The sequence below is a fragment of the Canis lupus genome, chromosome 22 (genome assembly GCF_048164855.1).
Source record: "Canis lupus baileyi chromosome 22, mCanLup2.hap1, whole genome shotgun sequence".
Classification (NCBI taxonomy): domain Eukaryota; kingdom Metazoa; phylum Chordata; class Mammalia; order Carnivora; family Canidae; genus Canis; species Canis lupus.
In genome coordinates, this window is record NC_132859.1 from 23,326,082 (window position 1) to 23,346,818 (window position 20,737).

General features: G+C 41.0%; 1 protein-coding gene across 1 annotated transcript in view; it reads left to right on the plus strand.

Moving 5' to 3' along the window:
• Positions 1–20,737, plus strand: part of CPNE4 (copine 4) — a 665,006-nt gene that overhangs the window by 14,140 nt on the left and 630,129 nt on the right. The window lies entirely within an intron of this gene.

Consider the following 20,737-nt stretch of genomic DNA (forward strand, 5'->3'; position numbering starts at 1 on the left):
AGGGCAACTGATCAAGGGGTGTCACAAAGCAATCACCAGAGAGACTTCAGTCATTTATTTAGTCCCTCCCCACCCTTGCTAAATTTGTATATTTAAGGCTATATATTTTCCTCTAAGTACTATATTTTAAAGATTTATTTATTCATTCATTCGTTCATTCATTCATGAGAGAGGCAGAGACATAGGCAGAGGGAGAAGCAGACTCTGGGGGGGAACCTGAATTGGGACTCTATCCCAGGACCCTGGGATCATGCCCTGAGTGGAAGGCAGACACCCAACCACTGAACCACCCAGGTGTCCCTTTTTTTTTTTTTTTTGTTTAGATTTATTTATATATTCATGAGTGGTACAGAGAATTAGGCAGAGGGAGATGCATCAGGCTCCCCGTGGGGAGCTGCATCTCATAAATTGTAGAGTCAGGTGTATTCATTATTGTTCACTTCTGAATATTTTGTAGATTCTGTTAAGATTTTTTCTTTAATTTGTGAATTGTTTAGGTGTATATATTTATTTCCAAACAGAGTGTTTTTGTGGTTTTCATTATGGTATTGAATTTTAATGTAATCACATTGATCTGAGACTAGTATGTTTGACACTAATTCTTGAAAATTTCTTGGGGCATGTTTTCTGGTCTAGTACATAATGTTCTTTATGTGTTTGGAAAGCTTGTGTATTTAGAAGCATCCAGTAGCAGTAGTCTATATATGTCTATTTGTCCCCATTAGATCGAGTGTCCTTATTGTTTATTCAGATCTTTTATGTTCTTAGTGATGTTTGTCTTCTTAATCTCTCAAACACTGAGAGAAATGTATTAAAATCTGTCATTATGATGGGTGATTTTTTTTTCCATTTCTCTTTTACTTTCAGTTTGGTTAATATAATAAAAAAATGTTTTATTAGAAAGACAGACTTTGGAGTCATTTTTTTAAATATTTTATTTATTTATTCATGAGAGACAGAGAGAGAGAGAGAGAGAGAGAGGCAGAGACAGGCAGAGAGAGAAGCAGGCTCCATGCAGGGAGCCTGATGTGGGACTCCATCCCAGGACTCCAGGATCATGCCCTGGGCTGAAGGCAGCGCTAAAACACTGCACCACCCGGGCTGCCCTGGAGTCATTTCTTCCTGGAGAATTCAACTCTTTATAAAATGTGCTGACCTTTGTCTATGCTATTCTATTATTTTTTTGTATAAAAATCAATTTTGCACATGTTGCTCCCTCCAGGGGGCACACTCTTCTCACATCCTTGTACTTCTGGATTCTTGCTAGTGCTTTAAATTGCAGCTCATCTCAAGAAAACTTTCCTGACACCACAGACTAGGTCAGGCTCCTGTCTATGTGGATTATTTAGCATCTTTGTTGTCTCTTTCTAGTGATTTTTTTTTCTAGTGATTTTTATAGTTTGTAATTTTACATTTTTAAGTGATTATTTGATTTCATATCTGAGTCCCTCAATAAGCTGTAAGATCTATAATGGCAGGGAAGCGTTTGCAATTGTTTACCATTGTCTCTAGAACCTAAAATAGTCTTGGAAAATAATAAGTTCTCAATAAGTATTTGATGAATAAATAAATAAATGAAGTGAAAGCTGCCTGTAAAGGCAGTGTATTTACTACAGCTGCCATAACAATGCACCACAAATTGGGTAGCTAAGCAACAGAAATCTACTGTTTCATAGTTCTGGAGATTAGAAGTCCAAAATCAAGGTATTGGCAATGTGGGTTCCTTCTGAGAGCTGTGAGGGAAGGAGGGATCTGTTTCAGGCCTCTTTTCTTGGCTTGTGGATGGCCCTCTTCTCCTTTTGCCTCTTCCTATTATCTGTCCTATGCAGACCTCTATGTCCCAATTTTCTCTTTTTACAAGGACACCAGTCATATTGGATTAGGTCCCACCCTAATAATCTCATTTCAACTTGGTTACCTCTGTAAAGACCCTATTTCCAAATAAGGTCACATTCTGAGGTACCAGAGATTAGGTTTTAGCACATGAATTTTGAAGGGACACAATTCAACCTGTAATTAACACATGCTTATAGGCTACTTCTTTTGCTGCCCACTGGAGGTTGAAGCTAAATGTGACAGCAAATTCCTGATGTCATGTATGCAAATGGGGGGATATGTTTTAAGGGAACAGAAGTGGGGGAGGCACCCAACCAAGAAGTGGTAGATCTAGAACACAAATTCTTTAACTTATAAGAGGTTTGCTTGTTCTTTATTTTTTTATTTTTATTTTTTTAAATATTTATTTATTTATGATAGTCACAGAGAGAGAAAGAGAGAGAGGCAGAGACACAGGCAGAGGGAGAAGCAGGCTCCATGCACTGGGAGCCCGACGTGGGATTCGATCCCGGGTCTCCAGGATCGCGCCCTGGGCCAAAGGCAGGCGCCAAACCCCTGCGCCACCCAGGGATCCCTGCTTGTTCTTTATATTTGGATGTTTACTCTTGCTTTTGTGGGTAACATAACACTTTGAACACATGGGTTTTAAAAAATGATATACTAGTTTAGGGTAGTTATCTCTAGTTTCTTAATTGGTGGATAAAAGATTTTATGGCAAAACATGGTATACTTTAGGAAATACTTTAGACACCCATCACCTTCTTAGTAGGAAATACTTTAGACACCCATCACCTTCTTAGAGTGTTACAAAGGCACAGTGACATATTAAAGGCTCTGAAAAATTTTGTGGTAATGTGACCTGGTTAATTTTATTGATTCAATATTTCTTGGATTTATTTTTACCAAGGAGTACCCTCATTTTTATGTAATAATTTACCAATATGCTGTATTGTTTGATCAGATAGGTTTGGGAAATGCTGGCCTGGAGTTGCTTCTGTGGATGAGAGAGAGGTGCTACCCCTGGTGACTTCCTTTTTGCCTTTTTTCCCCCCATATAATGGGGCAGTTACCTCTCTTCCTCTTCCTGTTTCTATTTCATCAGTGCCAAGGTCTGTCACGTTCAGGTTTTCTAAATGACGAAGGCTTCCGCTGAGGTTAATTGTTTTGGTTGCTGTTAAAAAGGGGGGTAGACAGTTGTATTTCATTGGTGACATTTGTTGACAAGGAGCTTTACAGGAGATGTGAAAAAAAAAACAAAAACAAAAACAACTTCCTTCATTCCACTGCTCTTAGAAACTCTATAAGCCAAACATAAGATCTTTTCTGGGTCTCTAAGTGCCCCAGCGATGATGTGAGCAGCAGTCATGCATCTGTGGCAAGCTTTTCTTAGTGAAGATCCCAGTTTTAAAGGCATCTACAGTGTAAGTATCACTCCTTAGTAGAAGGTTGGTTTTAAACAACCAATGAGAGAATGAGATCAGGTTCTTGTTAATTCCCTTACAGCTAATTGCACAGGTTTTTGTGCGAACTGGGAGCAGGCTTATTCTAAAGCATCTGCTCCTTCCCACATCCTCCCACTTAAGAATGAAGAGGAAATTTGCTGGGGAAAACCCCGAGTCCGGCAGCTCCAGCCTCCTTGGAGAGGGACAGGTCAACATTTAGATGAGTATGTTTAGGAAGCAAGTGAATCACTGCATTTTCACATCCTTACTCATCACCATCAGTGACAGACCAGCAACCCCTGGACAGGACTGCCTGAGATTATGTATGGAATAACAAGAAGGCTGAGGGAAGAACGTGAATTCCCTGACCTTCAGCCTGGGGGCTCAGTGTCCCTTTGTTTTATGTCCAGAAGTACAGTTCTGACTAGAACATCCCTCCAAGGTGATGAGCCTCGTCCAAAGGATGCTGGGAAGGTCAGGATCCAAGGAGCCAGTTGAAGTTTAGGGAGGCTCTGGGGTGAATTTGATCCAGGAATCAAAACTGTGAACAACTTGAATGAGCAGCCCAAAGGGTTCTCTTAGGAAACGTTTTCTTTTTTTTTTTATATTTTTATTTATTTATTCATGAGAGAGAGAGAGAGAGAGAGAGAGAGAGAGGCAGAGACACAGGCAGAGGGAGAAGCAGGCTCCATGCACCGGGAGCCCGACGTGGGATTCGATCCCGGGTCTCCAGGATCGCGCCCTGGGCCAAAGGCAGGCGCCAAACTGCTGAGCCACTCAGGGATCCCGGAAACGTTTTCTACAGTCCTTTTGGCTTTTATGTAATTCTAGGGTCCTTCAGCTTAGAAATGAAGTAATAAGAGTAGTAACAACTGCTATAGGTTGATTGCTTATTGTGTGTCAAGTGCTCTTGCTAAGTGCTTTATATGCACTGTCTTTTAATCTGTAAAATCACCCTATGTTGGGGGTTCTATAACTAACTTTATTTTGTAGATGTCAAAGCAGAGGATCAGGAAGGTAAAGCCTGCCCAATGTCAAACATAGCTGAGACTTACACCCAGATCTGACATCTGAGTTCCTGCTCTAAACCACCTAGCTTCATGCAGTATATGCCTAACTTTGTGAATAGAAATGCACTTTCCCATGCATCTTCCTCCATCTCTGCTATGTGTGATGATGTGGGATGAACAGGTACAAGTACATCCCTGTTGCAGAAGAGGAAACTGAGGCGCAGAGAGGTTGAGTGATTTGTCCTAGTGATAAGTGGGGGGAGCCACGTAGCTTCCAAGTCTGGTTTCTTCCCACTACCATGCTGTTTTCCAGCCCTGCTTCTTCTCTAAGCCTGAACGTATGGTTAGGGCTTGAGTTGAAACCCAAGTAGTTACAGAAAGTACACCATAAAGCTCTTAGGATGGAAAGTTATTTCTATTTTTAAAATTTAATTGAAAAATTTTTTGAGAGAGAGAGAGCTCGAGCAGATGGGGTGGGGAGGGGCAGAGGGAGAGGAAGAGAGAGAATCTTAAGCAGACTTAGCACTGGATGTGGAGGCAAGGCTTCAGCTCACAACCCTGAGGTCATGACCTAAGCTGAAATCAAGAGTTGGTTGCTTGACTGACTGAGCTACCCAGGACTCCCCTATTGTTTTATTTGTTGTTTAAAAACAACAAATAAAATTTATAGTTTTGGTTTGAAAGACAACTGTTCTACTGACTGGCTTCCTAATGCTTCTAATCATTAAATAACAAGCAAACTTGATGTAATAAATCTTTAAGAAAAGTCTAAATAGCCTACGCAAAACCCATCTTTTTTCACTTCATGGTCACTTGAGGGGCCAGAGAGCGAATATAAGTGTAGAGGTGAGAGAAGCAAGCGGGGAGGGCAGCATGCTGGGAAGAAGAGAAAGCAAAGAGCTAAGAGCCAGTGAAACGGAGCAGTAGTCTGAACGGCCTCATCTGAAAAATTTCTTTGTGGATTAAACTTTAGTGGCTTAAAAGACACAAACAAAAATAAAAATCCAGACAGAATGCAAACTGATAAAGCTGCTCATTGTACCTTTACCTCTTGTTGATATATAGGAAAATACTTACAGATGAACTGATAACGATGTCTGAGAATTCGTTCAAAATAATCTAGTGGGTAGGGAAGTGGATGGAATAGGTAAACAAGATTGGCCACTTGTTGATAATTGTTAATATTGGGTGACAGGTACATGGGGGTTTATTATAATACCGTCTGTATATGTGTTCGAAAATTTTCATAGTAAAAGGTTTTTATTTTTTAAAAGAAACGTTCATTATAGCCAACTGGTGCCATCTATGGGTCATTCATGGAAATTGGCCTTTAAGGGAGGAAAACCTACTAGACTAAAAGTGTGTCGCAGAATAGCTAAGAAGTCAAACACCCGGCTATTTCAGTTACTTGGAAGGACTAAACAGTAGGCAGCTGATGGGCCCCTCTATTGCTTTAGGAGTCAGACACTTGGGAATAATATGAAATACAGACTTTCTATGTTTTTTTGTGTTGAATTCAGAGGCCCCAAAGTTAACATAAGATTTGGTCAGCTGCTAGTATTCACTAAATGCTAATTAATACAGGTGTGATTCCCTGAACAAACAAAACAATGTTTGCAGAAATGGAATGGGTCATGTTGCAAAATTCGTGGGGTCTGGGTCCCAAGGTGTAGACGAGTCAGTCAGACCCGCTAAAACAGCTCAAAAGTTATGATTTCTTCATCTGTAGAAACAAATAGCATACATGCACTTTTTCTTTTCCTCTTTCTCTGGAGAGACCTTAGCAAATTAACAAATAGCTTGGGGGGTTAGGTAAATTCTAGTATGAATAACTTTTGACACTGGAAGTCTGTAAAAATAGTTTTCTGGAATTGAGTGGCTCGGGGTTTGGACTTTTGTTGTATCCTGCCCTCTTACTGAGTTGACACTTTTACCCAAATATAGCCAACTTGCAGGTGAAGCACCATTTGACTCAGGAAAATGATGGTGAGACGAGCATTTCAGTTTCTATGTCCCCCCACCTCTCTTCCTATTCTAGTTGGCTCCTCAGAAACACCCTCTCACGTTGTATTTATCTTGGTTTGCTAGAATTGCCAGAACAAATACTGTAGCCTGGGTGGCTTAAACAGAAATTTATTCCTTAGAACTCTGGAGGCTAGAAGTCCAAGATCAAGGTGTCTGTGGGATTCATTTCTTTGGGGTCTTCTCTCCTTGGCTTGCTGACGGCCCCCCTCTTACTGTGCCCCCACACATTTCTCCATGTGTACATATCTTCCTCTTTTTATAAGGACAAAAGCTTTATTGGATTGGGGCCCATTCCAATGACCTCATTTAACCTTAATTATCTCTTTAAACCTTAATTATCACTGCATCTCCATGTACACCTGAAACTAATATTAACACTGTATATTAATTATAGCTTCAATTAAAAAAAGAAAAAGATCCTGTCTCCACACACAGTCACACTCTGAGGAAGTGGAGTTGGGATTTCAACACATGAATGGGGGGAGGGATACAATGAAGCCCATATCAGTGTTATTATTAACACTAGTTAATTTTTTTGCTAGCGATTAAGCCAAGACTTGGAGAATTTCCACATCCCCTCAAGATCTCATAATTTAGAAGAAGCACAGTCTGTACTTGAAGCTCGATTATTTGCACATTCTTCTCTCTCCCACACTGTGTGCTAGTTTCTCTTCGTGCTAGCAAACACTTTTCCTTTCTGTGACCTCCTCTTGATGAGCTGGACATCATCTTCTCAGCTTACCTGATCTTTTTTGTCTCTGAGAAGGAAGACTTTTGTTGTTATTGTTGTTTTAATTTGGTATTTAATGAAGGGGTTTTTTTTTTTTTTTTTTGGTTTATAATTTTTAAATTCAGTTGTATTTATTTCAGTAATAACTGCAGGTTTTTAACTGCTCACCTCCCCAGGTGGTTCGACATGGGATAACACAAATAATAAAGTTGGGGGAAGAGTCAGTCCTTGTCCTGATTTCCCTAGTCTGTGGTGCCATTGCCTTTCTTAGCTGGGTCTTGAGGAGCCCTGAGCCTTCTTGTTTTCTCCTTTTAACCTAAACATAGATTGTCAAATAATCTTTGTCTCCCTTCAAATGCTTTCCCTATCGCTCTATCTTCCTCTGACCTATTTCTCCAGGAAGATGTCTGGAATCAGTCCCTTAATAAAGTCTGAAGGCCCACTTTGAGCAGACCAGCCATGGTGAATCAGCAGGTGATTCAAAAGTCTGCTGACTTCTAAGTGGTAATTTACATCTTAGTTTTTACCTATTTGCTGTCTTCTTGGTATAGGAATATTTTTCATACCCGTCAATAATATTAATAATGAAACTTTCTGTTCAAGATGGCTGGCGAAGGTTGCCTGTTTACTTGGCCTCCCTTCCCAAATCTGATTAGAATGAATGAAGAAATATAAAAAATTGAGCACAAAACTAACTTATATTTCTCCTTTCCTACCCATTCATTTAATTTTAACAAATCTGAGAGGTAGGTAGAAATACTATTTTCCACAAGGAAGCTAAGTCTCAGAGAAGTCAACTAGCTTGCCCAAGGCAAAACAACATATCAGCTGGGGAGCTGGCACCTCACATGGAGCCCAGAATTGCCTCATTCAGAGCTCTGGTCGGTCTAGGTTATTTGGTTTAGCAAGTCTAACCATCTGATCCAGCAGCATTGACTTCTAATTACTTAAGAATTGCTTATATGGAGAAACCACTTTACATCTAATTTCAAATCTGAAGGTCTGTTTTTATTTGCATTAGGTCTCAATTTACAACGTGGGCTGCATCTGACTTCACCATCCATCCCTCCAGATGATCAGCATTTTCTGTGGTGCTTGGATGAAGCTAAGGCTCATTAAGCTGCCTATTTTAGGCGGTTCTGTATTCCATTTAGTTTTATAACAGTATCTATATTTTCACTTGGGGCCTGAAATAATAATCCAATTTGATATAAAATTTAAGATCAACCTTTTCATCTATTGGTGTTTAGTTGAAAGCAGTGCCAACTGTCCAGTTTCTAAAAGTGATAAGCAAAAACAGGTGAAGCAGGTGTCTATGGAGATTTTGCCTTTGTCCCTGAATCCAAAAAGGTGTGAGAACCATGGTTTCAGATCATTCTAAATAAAAATGAAAGATTTGAGAGCAGTTATATGAAGAAGAAATGCATCCAATCCATGGCCTTACTGATGTCATTAAACATGTGTTTAAATGACCAAAAGCTATTCAGGAGAAAAATGAGCACGAATCCCTATCTTGGCCTCAGAAAGCCACTTATAACTAAACAGCAAATATAAGAGTAGATTTTATGAATCAAACTAAACCAAGTCAAATAAACAAAAAAACAGTACCTAAGTCAAAGAATTTAAGAGCTGTCAGATAAAGTGGTACTCTGCAAGATGTACCCAATAATTGAAGGATTTGTATATGCTAACATTTAAAATAATGATTTTTCTTAGTTGCTGTAAGCTTTTTGTGGAAAGCTTCTTATTTGCTTAAATTCATTACACAATTAGAGAAATAAAACTGATTTTACCATATGAAATAATTACTGCTATTTTTTTAAAATTTTATTTATTTGAGAGGAAGCAAGCAAGTGTGGGAGTGGGGCAGAGGGAGAGGGAAAGATTCTCAAGCAAACTGTGCTGAGCAAAGAGCTCATCAGGGCTCGATCTCATGACCCTAAGATTATGATCCAAGCCTAAGGCAAGAGTTTGACACTCAACCGACTGAGCCACCCAGGCACCCCAATCACTGCTATTTTTTAATTGCATTCTCTACCATTCTCTTTCTTTGTCTCTGACTGTATAGGCATACACATATTTACACACATATACCATGTGTACCACATGAACACACACACACAATGTAGCTAGTGGCTACTATACATAGGAACACACATACACACCAGTGTATATTCCAGATTATATTACATATGCTGTTTTATAAGCTCTTTTCTCCTTTAACATATAATGAATTTGTTTCCATGGCAACGAATGGATGTATATATTAAAAAGTGCTTTTTTTTTTAAAAAAAAAAAGATTTTATTTATTTATTCATGAGAGACAGAGAGAGAGAGAGAGAGAGAGAAAGAGGCAGAGGGCTCCATGCGTAGAGCCCGATGTGGGACTTGATCCTGGGTCCCCAGGATCATGCCCTGGGCTGAAGGTGGCGCTAAACCACTGAGCCACCCAGGCTATCCCCCAAAATGCTTTATTCCCAAGATCAATTCACAAGTACCCTGGGCCTCACCTCAAGCTTATTCATGTTGGCAGGACCTCCTTCTTTCTAGTATGAATAATATTCTGTTGTGTATGTATACCACACCTTCTTTACTCCCTCATTTTGGCTATTGTGAATAATGCTACAGTGAACACAAGAATGCATTTCTATGAGACAGTGATTTCATTGGCTTAGGATTACCCAAAAGTAGGATCATATGGCAATTCTATTTTTAATTTTTTTTTTTGAGGAATCTCTATATGGTTTTCCATAGTGGTTGCACCAATGTATACGATCAGTGTATATAGGCTTCATTTTTTCCACATTGTCACCAACACTTGTTATCACTTGTCTCTTTGTTACTCTTCTAACAGGTCTAAGGTGATACTTCACTGTGGTTTCTATTTGCATTTCCCTGATGATTAATGATGTTGAACACCTTTCCAGGTATTTATTGTTCATCTCCATGTCTTCTTTGGGAAAATATTTATTCGTTTCCTCTGTTCATTTTAAAAACAGATTAGGGGTGGGGAGGAGCAAGATGGCGGAAGAGTAGGGTCTCCAAATCACCTGTCTCCACCAAATTACCTAGAAAACCTTCCAATCATCCTGAAAATCTATGAATTCGGCCTGAGAATTAAAGAGAGACCAGCTGGAATGCTACAGTGAGAAGAGTTCGCGCTTCTATCAAGGTAGGAAGACGGGGAAAAAGAAATAAAGACACAAAGGCCTCCAAGGGGGAGGGGCCCGCGAGGAGCCGGGCTGAGGCCGGGGCGAGTGTCCCCAGGACAGGAGAGCCCCGTCCCGGAGACGCAGGAGCTGCACCGACCTTCCCGGGCGGAAAGGGGCTCGTGGGGAGGTGGAGCAGGACCCAGGAGGGCGGGGATGCCCTCGGGCTCCCGGGGACAGTAACAGAGCAACTGCGCGCCCAGGAGAGTGCGCCGAGCTCCCTAAGGGCTGCAGCGCGGGCGGCGGGACCCGGCGGGACCCGGAGCAGCTGGAGGGGCTCGGGCGGCGGCTCCGCGGAGGGGGCTGCGCGGCCCCAGGAGCAGCTCGGAGGGGCTCGGGCAGAGGAAGAGGCTCCGTGCAGAGGGGGCTGCGCGGTTCCAGGAGCAGCTCGGAGGGGCTCGGGCGGCGGCTCCGCGGAGGGGGCTGCGCGGCCCGGGAGCGCGAATCCAACAGCGCAGGCTCCGGAGCACAGGGCGCCGGGACACAGCCCAGGATCCGGCCTCCCCCGGGACAGGCAGAGGCCGGGAGGGCCCAGGACAGCGAGGACGCTCCTGCCCCAGCTGAGCACATCAGCGGCCCCGCCCCGGAGCCTCCAGGCCCTGCAGACCGAGTAGTTCCTGCCGGAGCTGAATCCAGGTTTCCAGAGCTGCCCCGCCACTGGGGCTGTTCCTCCTGCGGCCTCACGGGGTAAACAACCCCCACCGAGCCCTGCACCAGGCAGGGGCACAGCAGCTCCCCCAACTGCTAACACCTGAAAATCAGCACAACAGGCCCCTCCCCCAGAAGACCAGCTAGACGGACAACTTCCAGGGGAAGCCAAGGGACTTAAAGTACACAGAATCAGAAGATACTCCCCGGTGGTTCTTTTTTTTTTTTTTTGTTTTGTTTTGTTTTGCTTTTTGATTTGTTTCCTTCCCCCGCCCCCTTTTTTTTCTCCTTTCTTTTTCTTTCTCTTTTTCTTCTCTCTTTTTTTTTTTTCGTTTTTTTTCTTCCCTTTTTTTCTCTTTCTCTTTTCTTTTCTTCTTTCTTTCCTCTCTTTTTCTCTTATTCCCAATACAACTTGCTTTTGGCTACTCTGCACTGAGCAAAATGACTAGAAGGAAAACCTCACCTCAAAAGAAAGAATCAGAAACAGTCCTCTCTCCCACAGAGTTACAAAATCTGGATTACAATTCAATGTCAGAAAGCCAATTCAAAAGCACTATTATACAGCTACTGGTGGCTCTAGAAAAAAGTATAAAGGACTCAAGAGACTTCATGACTGCAGAATTTAGAGCTAATCAGGCAGAAATTAAAAATCAATTGAATGAGATGCAATCCAAACTAGAAGTCCTAACGACGAGGGTTAATGAGGTGGAAGAACGAGTGAGTGACATAGAAGACAAGTTGATAGCAAAGAGGGAAACTGAGGAAAAAAGAGACAAACAATTAAAAGACCATGAGGATAGATTAAGGGAAATAAACGACAGCCTGAGAAAGAAAAACCTACGTTTAATTAGGGTTCCCGAGGGCGCCGAAAGGGACAGAGGGCCAGAATATGTATTTGAACAAATTCTAGCTGAAAACTTTCCTAACCTGGGAAGGGAAACAGGCATTCAGATCCAGGAAATAGAGAGATCCCCCCCTAAAATCAATAAAAACCGTTCAACACCTCGACATTTAATAGTGAAGCTTGCAAATTCCAAAGATAAAGAGAAGATCCTTAAAGCAGCAAGAGACAAGAAATCCCTGACTTTTATGGGGAGGAGTATTAGGGTAACAGCAGACCTCTCCACAGAGACCTGGCAGGCCAGAAAGGGCTGGCAGGATATATTCAGGGTCCTAAATGAAAAGAACATGCAACCAAGAATCCTTTATCCAGCAAGGCTCTCATTCAAAATGGAAGGAGAGATAAAGAGCTTCCAAGACAGGCAGCAACTAAAAGAATATGTGACCTCCAAACCAGCTCTGCAAGAAATTTTAAGGGGGACTCTTAAAATTCCCCTTTAAGAAGAAGTTCAGTGGAACATTCCACAGAAACAAGGACTGAATAGATATCATGATGACACTAAACTCATATCTCTCAATAGTAACTCTGAATGTGAACGGGCTTAATGACCCCGTCAAAAGGCGCAGGGTTTCAGACTGGATAAAAAAGCAGGACCCATCTATTTGCTGTCTACAAGAGACTCATTTTAGACAGAAGGACACCTACAGCCTGAAAATAAAAGGTTGGAGAACCATTTACCATTCGAATGGTCCTCAAAAGAAAGCAGGGGTAGCCATCCTTATATCAGATAAACTAAAATTTACCCCAAAGACTGTAGTGAGAGATGAAGAGGGACACTATATCATACTTAAAGGATCTATTCAACAAGAGGACTTAACAATCCTCAATATATATGCCCCGAATGTGGGAGCTGCCAAATATATCAATCAATTATTAACCAAAGTGAAGAAATACTTAGATAATAATACACTTATACTTGGTGACTTCAATCTAGCTCTTTCTATACTCGATAGGTCTTCTAAGCACAACATCTCCAAAGAAACGAGAGCTTTAAATGATACACTGGACCAGATGGATTTCACAGATATCTACAGAACTTTACATCCAAACTCAACTGAATACACATTCTTCTCAAGCGCACATGGAACTTTCTCCAGAATAGACCACATATTGGGTCACAAATCGGGTCTGAACCGATACCAAAAGATTGGGATTGTCCCCTGCATATTCTCAGACCATAATGCCTTGAAATTAGAACTAAATCACAACAAGAAGTTTGGAAGGACCTCAAACACGTGGAGGTTAAGGACCATCCTGCTAAAGGATAAAAGGGTCAACCAGGAAATTAAGGAAGAATTAAAAAGATTCATGGAAACTAATGAGAATGAAGATACAACCGTTCAAAATCTTTGGGATGCAGCAAAAGCAGTCCTAAGGGGGAAATACATCGCAATACAAGCATCCATTCAAAAACTGGAAAGAACTCAAATACAAAAGCTAACCTTACACATAAAGGAGCTAGAGAAAAAACAGCAAATAGTTCCTACACCCAAGAGAAGAAGGGAGTTAATAAAGATTCGAGCAGAACTCAATGAAATCGAGACCAGAAGAACTGTGGAACAGATCAACAAAACCAGGAGTTGGTTCTTTGAAAGAATTAACAAGATAGATAAACCATTAGCCAGCCTTATTAAAAAGAAGAGAGAGAAGACTCAAATTAATAAAATCATGAATGAGAAAGGAGAGATCACTACCAACACCAAGGAAATACAAACGATTTTAAAAACATTATGAACAGCTATACGCCAATAAATTAGGCAATCTAGAAGAAATGGACGCATTCCTGGAAAGCCACAAACTACCAAAACTGGAACAGGAAGAAATAGAAAACCTGAACAGGCCAATAACCAGGGAGGAAATTGAAGCAGTCATCAAAAACCTCCCAAGACACAAGAGTCCAGGGCCAGATGGCTTCCCAGGGGAATTTTATCAAACGTTTAAAGAAGAAACCATACCTATTCTCCTAAAGCTGTTTGGAAAGATAGAAAGAGATAGAGGACTTCCAAATTCGTTCTATGAGGCCAGCATCACCTTAATTCCAAAACCAGACAAAGACCCCACCAAAAAGGAGAATTACAGACCAATATCCCTGATGAACATGGATGCAAAAATTCTCAACAAGATACTGGCCAATAGGATCCAACAGTACATTAAAAAAATTATTCACCATGACCAAGTAGGATTTATCCCTGGGACACACGGCTGGTTCAACACCCGTAAAACAATCAATGTGATTCATCATATCAGCAAGAGAAAAACCAAGAACCATATGATCCTCTCATTAGATGCAGAGAAAGCATTTGACAAAATACAGCATCCATTCCTGATCAAAACTCTTCAGAGTGTAGGGATAGAGGGAACATTCCTCGACATCTTAAAAGCCATCTATGAAAAGCCCACAGCAAATATCATTCTCAATGGGGAAGCACTGGGAGCCTTTCCCCTAAGATCAGGAACAAGACAGGGATGTCCACTCTCACCACTGCTGTTCAACATAGTACTGGAAGTCCTAGCCTCAGCAATCAGACAACAAAAAGACATTAAAGGCATTCAAATTGGCAAAGAAGAAGTCAAACTCTCCCTCTTCGCTGATGACATGATACTCTACATAGAAAACCCAAAAGTCTCCACCCCAAGATTGCTAGAACTCATACAGCAATTCGGTAGCGTGGCAGGATACAAAATCAATGCCCAGAAGTCAGTGGCATTTCTATACACTAACAATGAGACTGAAGAAAGAGAAATTAAGGAGTCAATCCCATTTACAATTGCACCCAAAAGCATAAGATACCTAGGAATAAACCTAACCAAAGATGTAAAGGATCTATACCCTCAAAACTATAGAACACTTCTGAAAGAAATTGAGGAAGACACAAAGAGATGGAAAAATATTCCATGCTCATGGATTGGCAGAATTAATATTGTGAAAATGTCAATGTTACCCAGGGCAATATACACGTTTAATGCAATCCCTATCAAAATACCATGGACTTTCTTCAGAGAGTTAGAACAAATTATTTTAAGATTTGTGTGGAATCAGAAAAGACCCCGAATAGCCAGGGGAATTTTAAAAAAGAAAACCATATCTGGGGGCATCACAATGCCAGATTTCAGGTTGTACTACAAAGCTGTGGTCATCAAGACAGTGTGGTACTGGCACAAAAACAGACACATAGATCAGTGGAACAGAATAGAGAATCCAGAAGTGGACCCTGAACTTTATGGGCAACTGATATTCGATAAAGGAGGAAAGACTATCCATTGGAAGAAAGACAGTCTCTTCAATAAATGGTGCTGGGAAAATTGGACATCCACATGCAGAAGAATGAAACTAGACCACTCTCTTGCACCATACACAAAGATAAACTCAAAATGGATGAAAGATCTAAATGTGAGACAAGATTCCATCAAAATCCTAGAGAAGAACACAGGCAACACCCTTTTTGAACTCGGCCATAGTAACTTCTTGCAAGATACATCCATGAAGGCAAAAGAAACAAAAGCAAAAATGAACTATTGGGACTTCATCAAGATAAGAAGCTTTTGCACAGCAAAGGATACAGTCAACAAAACTCAAAGACAACCTACAGAATGGGAGAAGATATTTGCAAATGACATATCAGATAAAGGGCTAGTTTCCAAGATCTATAAAGAACTTCTTAAACTCAACACCAAAGAAACGAACAATCCAATCATGAAATGGGCAAAAGACATGAACAGAAATCTCACAGAGGAAGACATAGACATGGCCAACATGCACATGAGAAAATGCTCTGCATCACTGGCCATCAGGGAAATACAAATCAAAACCACAATGAGATACCACCTCACACCAGTGAGAATGGGGAAAATTAACAAGGCAGGAAACAACAAATGTTGGAGAGGATGTGGAGAAAAGGGAACCCTCATACACTGTTGGTGGGAATGTGAACTGGTGCAGCCACTCTGGAAAACTGTGTGGAGGTTCCTCAAACAGTTAAAAATATACCTGCCCTACGACCCAGCAATTGCACTGTTGGGGATTTACCCCAAAGATACAAATGCAATGAAACGCCGGGACACCTGCACCCCGATGTTTATAGCAGCAATGGCCACGATAGCCAAACTGTGGAAGGAGCCTCGGTGTCCAACGAAAGATGAATGGATAAAGAAGATGTGGTTTATGTATACAATGGAATATTACTCAGCTATTAGAAATGACAAATACCCACCATTTGCTTCAACGTGGATGGAACTGGAGGGTATTATGCTGAGTGAAGTAAGCCAGTCGGAGAAGGACAAACATTATATGTTCTCATTCATTTGGGGAATATAAATAATAGTGAAAGGGAATATAAGGGAAGGGGGAAGAAATATGTGGGAAATATCAGAAAGGGAGACAGAACGTAAAGACTGCTAACTCTGGGAAACGAACTAGGGGTGGTGGAAGGGGAGGAGGGCGGGGGGTGGGAGTGAATGGGTGACGGGCACTGGGGGTTATTCTGTATGTTAGTAAATTGAACACCAATAAAAAAAAAAAAAAGAAAAAATAAAAACAGATTAATTATTTTTTATTATTGAGTTATATGAATTTAAAAATATATCTTGGATATTAACCCCTTATGTGATATATGGTTTGCAAATAGTTTCTCTCATTCCTCTGGTTGCCTTTTCATTTTGTTGATGGTTTCTTTGCTATGCAGATGCTTGAGGTAGCTTGAGGTAGTCCTGCTTGTTGTTTGCTATTGCTTGTCAGCTCCTTTTTTTTTTTTTTTTTTTTTAAGGTTTTGTATATTTATTCATGGGAGACACAGAGAGGCAGAGACACAGGCAGAGGGAGAAGCAGGCTCCCTCCCGATGCAGATGCAGAACTTTGTTGTGCCCAAGATTGCGAATCTGAGAAACCACCAAGGAGCCGACACCGATGCAAATACATGAGGGTTTATTTACAAGCTCGAGCTTGGGTCCAAGTATACTCCATACAGCAGAGCAGGGGCTTGGACCCCGAGACTAAGAAGCACAGCAGTGTTATAGGGGCCAGTGGCCAATGAGATTGTAACATACGCAGAAAGTTGCACAATCATGTTGGTCCACATGCAGGTGGCCAATTGAATCACGATTCACCCTATAGTGACCATTTGAACTAGCCTATTATTCTGGTTAGAATTGGCTCACAGGTTTGGTGGGCAGGTTTGGTGGGCAAAAACCATTCCTTGGCTGGTTAAATGTCAGAGGTCCCGCATTCCTAAGTGTGCTGGTTTCTGATAAGGGTGTGCTTAATAGCTAAACTAGGGTGAGGGAGTACCTTAAACAATAGGCAGGTCGTGTGGGGGGTTTTACATGAGATGGCGGGTGTAGCACAGAATGGAGTTAGTCCTGCTCTGCTTGTCCAGGGGTAGGGGATTTTTGTTAGATTTCCTGGGTCCCACATTCCCCCCTTTTTCAGAGGATCCTTTGCAGGACCCAATCATGGGTCCTGGGCCCCTGTTGACAAAGGCAATGGTCTTAATTTTTCTTGGCCTCCACAAACTTGATCTCAGGACCCTGGGATCACGCCCTGAACTGAAGGCAGATGCTCAACCACTGAGCCACACAGGCATCCCTGTTGCTTGTGCTGTTGATGTCATACCCAAAAAGTCATTGCGACGACCAGTGTCAAGGAAATTTTTCCCCAAGTACAACTTGTATTTTAATACTCAATGACATACCTTCCTTGCCACTTTTTTAAAATAAGATTTTGTTCATTTGAGAGAGAGAGAGAGGGAGAGAGAGAGAGAGAACACAAAAAGGGGAAAAGGGAGAGGGAAAAGGAGAAGGAGAGGGAGAAGCAGACTCTGCTGAGCAGGGAGCCCCACGTGAGGCTCCATACCAGGACCCAGAAATCATGACTGGAGCCCAAAGGCAGAGGCTTAACTGACTCAGCCACCCAGGCACACCCTTTCCTTGCCACTTTTGATTCATTTTCAGCACAATTGTTTGCAAACCTTTTGTTACCCATCATGTGTCAAAAATATTCACTGGAATGTGATATGAGGGCAAGAAGAAATGCAATGACAGAAGATAGTACTGTAACAGGGGCAATGGTGGAAGCAGTTCCCTCTGGGTGCTGGACAGTAAGTGGGGGCATTGTCTGTATAGAGTTTAAAAATAGTAATAAAACTAAAAGTTGGTCTGCCTATTATAATTACCATGCATCATCCATTCTAAGCAATGTCAGTGATACAATACTTCTCTGTGCTTCAGCTGACAACTGTCACTCACTGCCCCCTTAGAACACCACTGCTCAGCAAACACTGGATTGCCAGCCTTTTTCTATGGTGAAGGAAGCAGTTTGATGCATTTGTGCCTTCTGGATGAGAGCATTAAAATAGCATATAGCAGACCTGTGCTATCCAATAAGGTAGCAACAGCGACGTGTGAATATTTATATTTAAATCAATGAAAAATAATATTAAATATTCATTTCCTTAGTCCGACTCACCGGCCACATTTCAAGAGTTCATCAGCAGTTCCATATACCTGGTGGCTACTGTATTGAACAGCATAGACATAGAGTATTTCCATCATTAGAAAAAGCTCTAGTAGACAGTGTTGCTCTAGAACTCTACCAACTGTCTGGCCATATGAAAATATCTATTAACTGTACACTACTTATATATAATATTATTACATATATAATACTATTTATTTAATGCCACTTATATGTATTATATATTATACTATTATTAAATATAATATTAATAAACAGTATTGAATGTATTACATATATTAATATTTCTGAAATGAACAGGGGTATAGCAAATCACCATTTTACGGAACAGCATTAAATGAGATGTGTCTCTACCCATAAAAATTTGAGAGTAGTTCAGGTCCATATAAATATCACTAAATGCCTACTGTGTGCTAGAACTGTATTAATTACTGGGTATAGCAAGGTTATTAATCAGATTCCTGCCTAGGAGATCATTGCCTAGTATGGGAAACATACAGATAAACAAATATTATGTTGCAGAATGATATGTGTAATAATTCAAATATGCTTAAATTATAGAGTCAGCACAAAGGAAGGCTTAATAAACTATCTCTAGGGAGGGAGCTAGTATTTGAAATAAGTGAGGGAAAGGGCAATATGTTAATTTAATTGGAGAGATGAAGATCTAGGATGACTTATTCACGAGGATCAATTCAGTCCATGCCATTGTAAAAAGGAATAAACAAAATGGTTTCTGGTCTTCAGGAAAAATTGTGAGCTGTGTCTCTAAGTACTTCAAGCATTGCTATTGCCAGATTGGAAGATAAGTGTGGTTGGTGAGGTTAGGAACGGCAATGGAGTTAATGTCACAGAATCTGTGTGTTTTGGGGGAAGCCAGTGTTTAGAGAAGACGTGTTTGTTAAGAAAATGGTAACATGATTATTGATTTAAGACATGAAATAGTGAAGAGATGTTGAATGAAATGGGGATAATGGCATGGAAGGTAGAAAAGTGGGGAAGAAACATATTGTAAAGGGCAAAGCATCTTAGGAAAAACCAAAGGGATGTCTGATCCAGTGTTGAATTCTATCTAGAATAAAGCTAAGCTTTTTGCCATAATTATGGCAGCATAATTACGCAGCAGAGGAACTAGAGCTCTGGAGGGGTGTAGTTTTGTTAAACTCCTAACTGCTTTCTAAGTATGTTGGTGCTTATAAAATACTTGTGGGATAAATATAAACTGCGCTTATTGTGGTGGATCTCAAAATTCAGTGAGTATGAGAGTCTCCTAAGGAGTCGTTAGAAATAAAGACCCCCTCACCACCTCGCCCTGGTGGGTTTGGGAGGAGGCCAAGAATTTTTATTTTTAACAAGTATTCCGGGTATTTCCGATGGTGGTCCTGTTGACTGTGGTTTAAGAAATACTAGTTTATCAGAACAATCAGATAGTCAGGAAACTGGAAGATTTCCTGGTCCTGTCCCTTTCAAAAGAAGAAAAAGAACACGCAAAATGATTATTGTGAATTTTGATTTCCATATCCAGAGAAATTTGCATCTAAAGCAAATTGCAGATGGATTCCAGAAATTAGTCATTACATGTGGAAATGGGCTGACCTCACAAAGAATGCTAAGAGGGAAATAATCGCTTGCACTTTAAGATTTATTTAATTTGCAGTGCACATTTATTAACAATAATTTGTTTAGTTCTATAATTGGGCGCAAGGGTAGGGCTCGTCTAGCCAACAGCTCTGGGCAAAATGCTAAGCAGAGACTGAGTGGAAATCAAGGGCTTTGTTGTAGCCAGTATGCTGCCTCCCCACCGGTTCTCAAAGACTTTCCAAGTTCCCCTGAGGAATGTTTCCCACTTGAGATTAAGAAGGCAGCTCAATGTCCTCCTAGTTTACCACTGTTGATTTTCTCTGAACTTCCTTTCTGGACAAAATGAAGGGTTCTGCATTGGGAATCTTCATGGTAGAGCAGCTCCTCTAGACAAGAGAAGGGTGCGCGGTGACCAGTGTGGTTTAATGTTCTGCATCCTTGGGGATAAAATTGCCGAGAGGGCACCTGGGCTTCTTGGAACAGAACAGGGACAAAGATGAGGAGAATGTAGTAAGGTGTTTTGAACTTCTGTGGCTTCTTTATGTTTGATCTTGTACATCCCTTGTAACTCCATTTACTGTAGTTATTAAGTCTTTTTTTTTTTTTTTAATTATTAAGTCCTTAAATGAACTGTGTTTATTCCTTATTGGGTGGATGACAAATTCAAGTGTCACCTGGGTCGACAGGAAGTCTTGGAGAGTGTTCTAAGAGGACAAAATTCCAGAAGAGGAATTGAGAATAGAATAGGCTGGTCTCCCATCAGCCTGCTGAAAGAATGTGGATGGGCCAATGAAGATAAAGGGATAAGCTCAGGAGAGGCTATAAAAACAGAAATGCCTTTCGTAAGTGCTGAAAATCTCATTAAGTCTCACTGTTATGCCTTTAG